Raw genomic sequence first — 12,325 nt, 5'->3', positions numbered from 1 at the left:
TTGCTCTTTAATTTTCTTAGTTTCCTTTCTATGGGACTGATTTATTAAAGTTTTCCAAAGCTGGAGAGGATACACTTTTTCATCAATGAAGCTGGGTGATCCAGCAAACCTGGAATTGATTAACTAAAAGTAATTTGCGATTTGTTAGCAAATGTTTTCACTCCTGGTCCAGATCCATTCCAGGTTTGCTGGATGACCCAGCTTCAGTGATGAAAAAGTCTATCCTCTCCAGCCTTGGAGAACTTTAATAAATCAGGCCCTGTGTCTATGTGTTTCAGGTATACATAATATTCTATTGCGAGGCTGGGCACTATACATATGAGGTGTAATTGTGTTTTATTAAGTGGTACTCCTTTGCCTGTTCCACAACCTTGTGTATTTAAAAATGCATACACATTCCTGTCTTTCCATATTATTAACAAATGTTAGGAAAAAAAGAAGTTTGGCAATTGGTAATGATAGGGACTGCACTTGAGGCCTCCAGTACCAAGAAATGTTAACACCACTGACTTAACCACCCGACCGTTAAACCCGACCTTGATTTGGGTTAAAAAAAATTACAATTATCGATAAACCCGAACTTTTCTCACTGTATGAAAATACAGTGAGCAAAGTTCGGGTTTATCGATCACTTACCTGGTCCCGCTGCGATCATCCAGCATCGTCCTCCAGCGTCAATCTCCAGCGTCGGGTGCCTTCTCCGAGAAGAAGAAGCCGGCCGGCGGAGAAGAAGAAGCCGGCCGGCTTCTTCTTCTCTGTCCGTAGCGTGTGCGTGTCCCTCGGCGATGACGTCGGCGCGTGTGCGGGAAATTCAAATTGAAACTCATTCAAACACATTTTGTATTGGATTGAATACAAACTCCTGTATCCAATCCAATACAAAATAATTCAAAATAAATACAAAGTATGTAATTGGTAAATTCAAACTCTCATTTTGTATTGGATTGGATACAGGAGTTTGTATTCAATCCAATACAAAATGAGAGTTTGAATTTTGTTCTCATTTTGTATTGGATTGAATACAAAGTCCTGTATCCAATCCAAAACAAAATATTAGAAAATATATTTATCTGGTTTTGTCTATAGGTATGTGACGGACACTAGGGAGGTGTTTTAGAAAAGTATATTATTGTACAGTATACTGAATTATCGCATTTTCAGTATTTTTCATTTTTTTATGTATTCTTGTTTATGCTGATTTTTGTGTCTTTTATTTAATTTTTTTAAAAGAAATTTTTTTTTTTTTTACATGATTGTGTGTTTCAAACATTTTTTATATTCATGATATCTACTAGAACCCTGTTCGGACATATTTCTGTAAGTTACAGGTCTACAATTTAAAAAAAAAATGAAAAACAGTGTAAACAGAAATCTAGACATCAGTGTAACGCCCAGGTGGTTAATACAATATAGATGCAGATAAGTCAGCTATACCTACTAAAACAATGCTGCATTGAAAGCAATTCTACAATTTACAGCTGCTGTTCGTAAAATTCAGTTTGCAGAGCCAGCAGACTCTACAGTCTTTCTCATCCAGATGAATCTGACTCTATAGATGATGTATGCATCACTTCACAGCAGCAGGGATCAACACCCATATTAAACAGCAAGTGCTACAAAGTGTTTAAAGATGCCGTTGACAACACAGTACGCATTTGATAAAGGAGTTCAGTACTATTCTAAAATACTGTACATGCCATGTCCCATGTGTATTTAAAAGCATGGGATCCGATAATTAGCAGTTTCTGCTATAGTCTATTGGTAGGACTTCTGTATATTGGATAACAAATTATTATCTTTATTAAATAGATATTTGGTTCATATTATTTATAGGTAATTTTATACATTTGCATTTCTCCAGTGTTGATCCTGTATTCCACAAAGCCAATATCAAATTGTAATCCCTCCCGTCCTATGATCTGTTTTGTTTGATTACATTTTGATTTTGATGGTGCAGATAAACCTCTGTCTGTGTAGTATATACATGGTTTTGTTTTGTTTTGTTTCCAGGATGATAATTCATCACCTCAAACTAAGGCATAAAACAGAACCAGAAAGTTGACAGTTTCATCTTGGCTGTAAGTACATTATTTTTATTTTCATTTTTTATTGAATTTCTAGTTATAGAAAGAAAAGCATAAGGACAACAAACAGTAGCATAAACACAAATTTGTAAAATTGTGTAATTTATAACTCTTAAATGTGTCGATAAGTATTAAAATGTAACTATGGTCAAAATAGAAGATGCATATATAACTAGCTAGTTTAGCTAGTTTAACCCAGATGTTTTTGTTTTGTTGCAGCTTTATTTTAATACCTGTTACCTTGCTGGATAGTTTGACCTGTTACACTTAGTGAAAAGTTAAACTATGCCAGAATCAGCAGGCTATACAACAATTTTACAAGGAAAACAGGAACTGCTGACAGACTGCGTCATATATGTTATATATGTCATTTTTATATTTCCCATAGTTTCACTTTAAGACAATAATAGCAGAAAATAGAAGGAAATAAGGGTAGACATTTTTTAGAAAGTAGGAGGAAATAAGAGACAAGATATTCTTCTACTGCTCATATATTCTCCAGGTCAGCATTTTTTACCACCTTGCTCCGGTTTTATTAAATATCAGCATGCTTCTAGGAGTATAAATGTCAGCACTGGTAGCCAGTTAAGTTGTGTTACAATGAACATGTGCAGATGTTGAACATATTACAAGGAGGGAGCTAACCTTTTCAGTGTGTTGCTTCTTCATCTGGTCAGCATCCTGGATGTGTGTTTGTATTTGGAGTTTGAGGATTTGATTTGCTGTCTGCCAGCATTGCTGGGATCACTAACTCAACAGAAATATAAATGCTTTAGCAATTAAAACAATATATATATTTCGATGCTTGTCTGTAGTTGGGCTTTAGAGAACATCTGTACTTCTAAAAAATATACATATTCAGAATTCCCATTTTCTTGACCCAACCTAAGCCACCCTGATCTGCGGATCCCTACTTACAGGAAGCTGTGAAGTGGAAGACTGGGTTAGATTATGTCAACGGAAGGAAGATGTGTTAGAATATGTATATTCTTTTCATAAGTACAGATGTCATTCATTACTAGTTTATATTTTTTAATATTACTTATTTTATAGTAAAGACAAAAAAGCAAACAATACTTGTAGATGGGCTGTCACCATCTGGTGGCTGCAAGAAAATTTTGGTGGTCCGCGGCTCTGTCCCCCGTATAGACACAACCTGCCCTCTCTCCCATTGCAGGCTCAGACCTGCTTGCTAAACATCCTTGGGGGACAGTAGCGCAGGGCTGTGGACAGAACTTTGGTTGCATCCACAGCCCTGTGTTACTGTCCCCCCAAGAATTTAGTGAGCAGGTCTGAGCCTGCGATGGGAGAGTGGGCAGGTTCTGGCACCATGATGTCACTCTGAGGAAGTTTCTTTTCCATTAGGTGACACACCGCTCTCCCCACATCTGCGGTCCAGATTCTGTAGATTTAGTGGTCCGAAAGGTTGGCGACCACTGCTGTAGATACCAGTGGTGTAGACAACAAAGTGCCCCCTTTTCATTGATGGTCAGTAGGGACATGACCTCTTACAATAGCGTTTAGTGGAGAAGTGTTCCACTACATTGATAATTAGAAGAGAGGCACCACAGTACATAGAGAAGATTGATGATCTGGGGTAAAATGCCCCCTTACGTTCATGGTAAGTTACCCTCTTACATTGGTAGTTAGAAGTGACATGTTACCTTACATTACTGGTCAGTAGTGAGGTTCCTTACATTGTTGGTAGAGAAGAGGTGCCCTCTTACATTGGCAGTCTGTGGAGAAGCCCCCTGCCCCTTATAGTCAGTGGTAAAATGCCCTCCTACATTGGTGGTCAGTGGTAAAATGCCCTCCTACATTAGTGGTCAGGAGTTAATCATTCCCTCATGCTCAGCAGTGAAGTTTCTCCTTACATTGGTAGTATGAGGAGAATTCCGCCTTTTATTACTTCTGAGAAGTTGAAAAATAGCCCTTTATTCTGCATGATATGTTGGGGCTATATAAATCCTGTTTATTATTATTAATAATAATAATAATAATAATAATAATACATTGGTCGTCAGGGGTAAAGTATCCCAGCCAGCAGAAACTAGTAGCTGGCAATTGCTGATCTCTGTATGTATAGGGATTTTCTTGACTGGCCATATATGTAAAGGGGTACTTCTAATCTGACCATCATGTTATTGATCACCAATGTAAAACTGGCGATGAATACAATGATGGTCCTATTAGAAGTACCCCTTTACATATATATGGCTAGGCAAGAAAATCCCTGTACATACAGATATCAGCAATTGCCAAATACTAGTTTCTGTCGGCTCTGGTAACTGGCATCTATCCTTGTCCTGAAACAGGCACCATAAGGAAAGTGGGTCTGTTTGCTTATACTGCTGGTTGATGTGTTCATTTACTGTTTGCGTACACAAATGCTGTTGATATTTTTCCATGCAAATAGTTGCCTACCTTCAAATCTCCAAAAACACAAATATTGCAAAATTTGTCCAAACCACACATTGGTAGACAGCATTTTGGACAGAAAACTCGGTTTTGAAGTGTTGAATGAGGTATAGAACCCCTTGTGGTATCTTTTTAGTTTGAAACAAGATTAATTAAAGCTACAAAAGCCTGCAAACTCTCTTTCTATATAAAATGTGCTTGTACAATGAATGTGTAGGTAGCATGAACATTTATTGGAGCAAGACATTTTCAGATGATCATGCCATGTATTCACATTCCTTCTTCCTCTAAAAATTTTAACCAGATTTAAGATTTGCTTTTGTGATGTTTTGGCACAGTGACAGCGCCAAAGAAATTGATCTAGAAATGTACACAGTGCTAACAGAATTAGATAGGAATCACTTTACACCTTGTCAGTGTGTGACCATTTTTAGCACATTACTCATCAAAAACTACCAGCCACCTTAGCTACAAGTATTTCCATGAAATGTGTTTATTATCAAGACACAATCATTACACAAGTTTCTTGTTCTGCCTGTCACATACTTCTCAAATCGATACATTATTTTCATGACACGGTCAGCGTACATACACAGATATCTTCTTATCACATTCATGTAGATTACAACAAATCATCTAGCAGACCTCTTTATCTATGACATGCTGCAAACATGTCTGGCCTGTTCCAGCCGTGTTTTTGACACGTGTTGCTAAATGCGGTTTATATTGTTTCTTGTTCATTGACTTCAGACAATGTATATTTTATTTTAAAGTGAATTTGTGCACCCTGATGAGGACATATTTTGTAGCTCAGCAGAGGACAACAGGTCAAGGCTGACAACACTGCTTGGAGTTTCAGTTATGCAGAGGCTCTGTGTTGTCACTAAAAATTGGTTCCACTGCCAATTATTGCACATTGAGTAGTGGCAAATGCACCCAGCTATGTTCCTAATAATTCATGTAGGAATTCTGCAGACCGCCAGTTTCTCTCCAATAGCAGAAATGGGAGCACTCTAAGATGGGTGCGTTCTAATAAGATTTATTTTGAAACAACTATGATATTTTATGAACAGCCAGATGATATCTTGCAATTGAAGACTGTTTTCTATTTTAAAACATGTGGCAAAATGTACTATATAAATGGGTCTGCGTGTACATTACATATGAGAGACTAATCATTGCCCTGTTATCCATGTCCCAAACATTTTAATAAAACCTAAAACTCCCAGGAAAGTTACACACATGCATTGGACAGGCAGAGTAATTAAGTTTAGTAAATATCTAAAATGAACCTGGAGCCGTATGTTACAGTAAAGAAACACTTATGTACACCAATAAAAACATAATACCTGTTTTCCATTTTAGAAAGGAAAGCTCCTATATAAAGAACACATTATATAATGTCCCCTTCTATTGTTAACCCTTCCTGTAGTGCCATTAGGTACAATTTCTAGAAGTTCTTTAGTAGAGGTTGCCCTTTCTCTCACGCTTCACTAAATGCAGTAATTTCAGGTTGCCATGACACATTCACATCCCCTGTTTATATAAGGCAAAGCCTTTGCTTAATTGATATTTATCTTTCAATTGGCAGTGAATAGTGGTCTGCTTCCTATGTAAGCTCTGCTCTGTTTGAATAGTGGTTAATCTAAGAGAGACTTTATGATGTGGGATATTGTAAGATCAGAGAGTGAACTCTACATAATTACAGGCTACATAAAGTATTAGCATTAGGGATGCTTCTCTGGATAGAAAGGACAATAGCTGAGGCTGTGTGTCAACTTTTTCTTTTACTGTTTTGCAAACATTTCATTGTTGTCCTCCTTAGACATTGAGGCACCTCAGTCTTAAAATCTGTTATCCCTTTCTAGTGCCTCCCTTAAAGTTATCATAAAGTAATCCAGCTGTTGTGTCCTAATAGAGCAGGTGCAGTGTTCTTACCTTTGTATTGTTTTATTTCATAGTATTGTTTGTATTACACTGATAAAGCGATTATAAAAACAAATATATATATATATATATGTATTTACAAATATTATTATATATTTACTGTTTTGGTATTCTTTTATTATTAGACCTATATTATAATAAACAGCCCCCATCCTGATCAATCACTCTTATTACAATGCTCATACCTTAGGCCAGGGGTGCCCACACTTTTTTGGCTTGTGAGCTACTTTTAAAATGACCAAGTCAAAATGATCTACCAACAATAAAAACCTGGACTTAATAACTCCTGTGCGCAGTAGATTTTATTTAAAAAGGCAGGGCTCCACAATCTACTCGCGTTGCCTTTGCGATATAACGATAGATCAAGATCCACCTGTTGGGCACCACAGTCCCAGACAATGAGTGTACATCCAGGTGAGGAGTGCCTGTGTATACATAGCTGTATGTCTGCAGTGTGAGATTATCTAAGGCAGCGGTTGCCAAGAGGTGCCGTGCCAGAGCCATGGACCATGTCCTCTGTACTGATCGCAGGCTCGGGTCGTTGGGCAGGTTGTATATCTGGACACAACCCGTCCACCCCCCTATCATAGGCTCAGACCTGTGGGCGGGTTCTGGCATCATGACATCACTATCGGGGACGTTTCTTTCCCTTTAAATGACACACGGCTCCCCGCGCATGCGGGGTCCGGATCTGGTAAATGTATTGATCTGTAGGTCCGAAAAGGTTGGCGTCCACTGATCTAAGGCACTACTGGCTCTGACTGTTAAGTTGTGTATACACCAGGGGTGAGCAAACTTTTTGGTTTGGAGGCCACAATAAGTATCAGATGGATGGAGAATGTGTATATGAACTGATATAAATTATGTGTAAAAGAATGGTGTATTAAAAAGCCCAGTGGGTTGTAATTTGCCCATGCCTGGGATATTACATACATGATCATTTCTATCAACAGGGAGTGACAGATGAACAAATGAGCGCTATACACACAGTATCCTTTCTGTTCAGTGGAGAGGTAATGGGGAGAAGACAAGCAAGCAGCACTTGTACTTGTATAGTGGTCATTTCAGATTGGTAGTTCGTAGATCTGTCCTGACAGATAATAATTATTTTGGAACTAGAGGTAGGTTGGAAGAGTACAGAAGTGGAAGGAATAACATGAAAACCCTTTGTAAGGGAAGAGAGGATGTAGAAAGAAGAATGTAGAGTAGGAAGGCAGATGGGGGGAAGAAGAAAGGGCCGGTAGGTTTAAAAGATCTAATGTAGCATACCCCATTCTCTTCTGGGTGAGGTAGCTTGTGTTGAGGCTGAATGGGGCCCTAGGCAAGGTTTCCTTAGATCTTTAATTGGCACAGTAAGGATTTCAGTTGGCATTGAGAAGTTACCCCAATTGCATTTTCTGCCCTTTCAAGCGCTACCTGCCCTGCAATATGACAGGCACGGTTTGACCAGATGTCCTATGCCCTTGGTTAAATGATCAAATATGTGTATGGCTGGTATTAAACTGGGATTTAGACACTTTGAAGTGCTTGTTATCAGTTTCAAATGCATACCTGCATTTATTTGCATGTGAATTGCTCCTCCTATACACTACATTTTCTCTTCATGATGTCTTGATCCTTATGAATACAATCTACTTGGAAATGATGCAGATGCACATTATGTAAAGTCAAATACCAGTGAACCTGGGAGAATGTAGAAGAACATGTTTTCTGCAGATTCCTTGTGATGCTGACATCTACACTTTCTGGAATCCAATACTTTCAGGCTTCTTGTAAGAATAAATCCACCACAAAAAGGAAATGTGCAAACTCCAAGCAAAGTTTGTAATTAGACTCTGTAATCATTTTGGGATTTATGATATCATATCTATCATATTTGCACAGACCATAAATAAAATATTCACTGTCTGTTTAGTGTTTATTTTCTTAGCCGTTCACCTGCAGAATGGCTTTGTATTTTTTCCAGTTGTGTCCTGTAGTTGTTTTTTACTTCACACCTAATAGAGAAGAAGAAAAGTCTGATTGTTTTAGTACAATAAGGCTGGCGCTCTAATCCAGGCATGGAAGATGGAATGCGACCAGCCTTGCAGTAGAATGATCTCAATGCAGGCTGTCGGCTCTGCACGGGATGAGAGGAGGGAGCGTGGTCTCAAATAAAGGCCTGTGATTGGACAGACACCCACAGCTCACGGAAATCGATCAATACAGTGTGGCCAGGGCTAACATGATCATACTGGAAAATACCGGCCTAATGTCAGGCTACAGAAACAATTCCTCCTAAATCGTATGATCCAATATATATCAGACATTCACCAGACAGGAAAAGTGCATCAAAATCCTACTGGGTTGAATTTCTGACCAATATCCCTCAGTCATTGGTGTCTGAATTTATTCTGTCAATTGCTGTTACAAATGTGGTAAAATTTTTTTGTTTTAGATGATTTTTCAGTACTGCATTTTGGCACATTGTGAGACCTAGGGACACAGTAACAGTATTTTTTAGCATGTGTTGTTTTTTTATTTAAATGCTGAATGTGAATTTTGTTACATGAGCAGTTTAGATGTACGGTAAGTAATGTTTATTATCAGTACAAGAATTGGTTACTGCAATATATAGTGATTTCATTTGTTGCATTTTGACATTTGCATGAGGTGTTATGTTCTCTTTGTATTTGTATGGGATTGTACACATACTACCAATATTTGGCTTCCACAAAAGTATCTGGTATAATTGTACAGGGGGCATTGTAACCTGGGAAGGATTAGGATGGTCCCACACACTTTGCAACACACAACAAATTAGTTAGGTAATAGTATATGCAAAAACAATTTCAATAACTATGCCACATATCCTACACCTGAATTCTTCTCCATTTGGTAAATTTAGCTCTTAGGTAAATTTTTTTTTTCGTATTTGATTGCAATTTTCAGCTTTTTGTGGACAGCAGGTACACAATGCAGTGCATTTTAATAAAAGATTATTTACACTGTATTAAGAACATTGTGCAGCTAAAGCATCAGTATAATAATCCACATACAGGGTCATTTGTAATGGTAGAGCAAAGCGGGCGACTGGTTGTCACAGCTTTACACAGCACTTTACTTATGAAATAAGTTAATAAATCTGTCATCTGTGTTTGAAGCAGTGCATACCGTCTGTACTAAAGAGAGAGATTTCAGAGATAAGTCTGAATAGAAGTTTGATGTCTATTCTATGCTATTTTACCACTGGTATTCTTAAAGTTGATTTAATACGTTGGAATGTAGCCTCAAATTCTGCTCTTCTGGATGGACTCGTAAATATTGTGTACACATACCCCTATTCATTCTGCTGGGATGGTGTGCTGCAGAGGTCTGCACACCTAACAGAACTCTATGATTCTTTGTACAAAAGAAAGATTAAGCATGCTTTTAATTGTATTCCTGGTTGTTTATTTAAATAATCCTTCTACTATCTGCATGCTACATGTCAATTGATGCATTGTTTCCTCTTATCCCAGAGTCAACAAGCAATTCAACTGAGAAGTAGAGGGTCTTCAGTTTGAAACACTGGAGAGAATCACGAGTAAATATGGACCGCTTCACAGTAGACTGCTGAAGATGATTTGTTAGCTTTTCTCAACATTTCATCAGTTTGATCTATTTGTGAAACATTTCTTCTCATTTAAACACAAAAAAATAAAAAATGAACATGTGACAACAAACTTGTCATAAATCTGGTCTTTTTACAATGAGCAATCGATACCAAAACATAACTGGAGGTTTTCACTGAAACCAACATGTAAAAATGGCTTGTTGGCCTATTATCCCCTCCTCCCAAGGGTAAATGACCTCATAAATAAAACATAAAAACACTTGTCCTAATCCATGGTCATGTAACACAATAGGTCCCCTATCTTCTAGTGTGTAAAGGTCTTTCTTTGGGTACCCATGTCATGGCCCTTGTGTGGAAACATTGATTTCACTGTCTATCAGCTGGGTTCTTACAAGGCAGAAAAGAATAAAGCAAAGTGATGATATCACTACAAGGAGAAGTAACAAAAGCAGTGTGGAGTGGGCCTCTGATTCAGCACTGGAATACCAGTCTAATTCTGCAAGGAGCATCAGCCAAGGCACATGATGATTAGCCATTATAGAGGTGAGGGGGATCATTTTGCCCAAAGAAGAGCTTTAAACACTCCTAACATTTAATTTAAAAGTCAAGCTTGACTCTGCCTATTTAGTGCCCACAGCCAGTGGGTTCTGCGTCCGAGGGACTGTTGTCAGCATTTAGAGGACTTTTAGAGGAAATGCCAAGGTTTGCCATTTCTGTATTTGCCTTCATATCTGGATCTGCTGCTCATTTTGATTTGCAGGTTTTGCTAAACTTAACCTTTGCTTACATATTATTTTCATATGGTCATTTTTGTAACATTGTATTGTATCCTATTGTATCTTTAGCACTAACATTTTCTTCCTACCACACATTGAATACTGCAGGATTTATAAACTATTTCAGTAATGTATAAGAAGTGCTTGCCTTGACACCATTGCAAGCCAATGAGGAATTGCAAGCAAGGGTGTGGGATGTAAGAACTAATATTCTGGATGAACAGTTAAGAATAAAGATGATCTTCCACTGGTACAATCTTTTCTTTCATGCCCCCTAATTAGGAATTCTCACATTCTGGCAATGCTGACTCTATTTTATTGTACAGCAGAATGGAAAGCCGGGTAAATAAGGCTTCCATATGATTTCAGAGGTGCAGTATAAGGGATTCTTAATTCATAGCATAGATGTGAATACACTATAGAAAAAAAAAAACGATATGCACCCCCTGCTAAAATTAGGTGCATCACCATAATCATTTACTCAGATCTAATATTTTATCTTTTTATAGAAAACTTTGTTTTCCATAAAGAAAGAGAAAGTCTTCCCTTTCCAAGCCCACAACTCCCATTCTTACTTTGCTTATATTCCCCACATGCAGACCTGCCTCCCCTTTATGTTGTATCACCTCTATAGGAATCAGTGATCTGAAAAACTCCCAGCCTGAAGGAAGGGGCCCAGTCGGCATGCTGTGACCTGCACACACTCCCTGGGGGGCAATGAAGCAGCAATAACTAGTTTTAAACACAGGGTCCCAGATCCTGCAAGTGTGCAAATATGGGAGGGTGGGAATAATCTTTATGTGGAGATCTAAAGTGACCTGTCAGACAGGAAGTAGGAGATACTGCCATTGCTGCCCTTACTCCAAGGAATACATCTAGGGCTGCAATCCTAATCCTAACTTGACTGCCCATCATACTTTTATTATTGTTATTATTATTATTATTAAACAGGATTTATATAGCGCCAACATATTACGCAGCACTGTACATTAAATAGGGATTGCAAATGACAGACCCTAGACCCTGTCCAGCAGAGCTTACAATCTAGTAGGTGGGAGAATTACACACACAACAGGATGGGAGATATGTAGTGGTGGGAAGTAGTGATGGTTTCAAAAGACAGAAGATGGGTAGGCAAGTTTGAAAAAATGGGTTTTGAGCGCTCTTTTAAATGAGCAGAAAGTAGGAGCAATCTGAATAGGACGAGGAAGACCATTCCAGAGAGTTGGAGCAGCTCTAGAGAAGTCTTGTATCCGTGCGTGTGATGAGGTTATGAGTGAGGAAGTCATTATTAGGTCATTGGAGGAGCGGAGAGAGCGGCTGGGGGAGTATTTTTTTACCAAGTCAGAAATGTAAGTAAGACAATAACTGTGTAGGGATTTGAAGGCAAAGCACAGGAGCTTAAATTTGATTCTAAGGTGAAATGGAAGCCAATGGAGAGAACTACAAAGAGATGTAGCGGAAGAGGAGCGGAGGGAAGGATGGATGACTCTGGCTGCAGCATT

This window comes from Pyxicephalus adspersus, chromosome 7, assembly GCF_032062135.1.
Source record: "Pyxicephalus adspersus chromosome 7, UCB_Pads_2.0, whole genome shotgun sequence".
In the NCBI taxonomy this organism is placed as follows: Eukaryota; Metazoa; Chordata; class Amphibia; order Anura; family Pyxicephalidae; genus Pyxicephalus; species Pyxicephalus adspersus.
The sequence above is the reverse complement of the archived record's forward strand: the minus strand, read 5'-3'. Positions refer to the sequence as shown.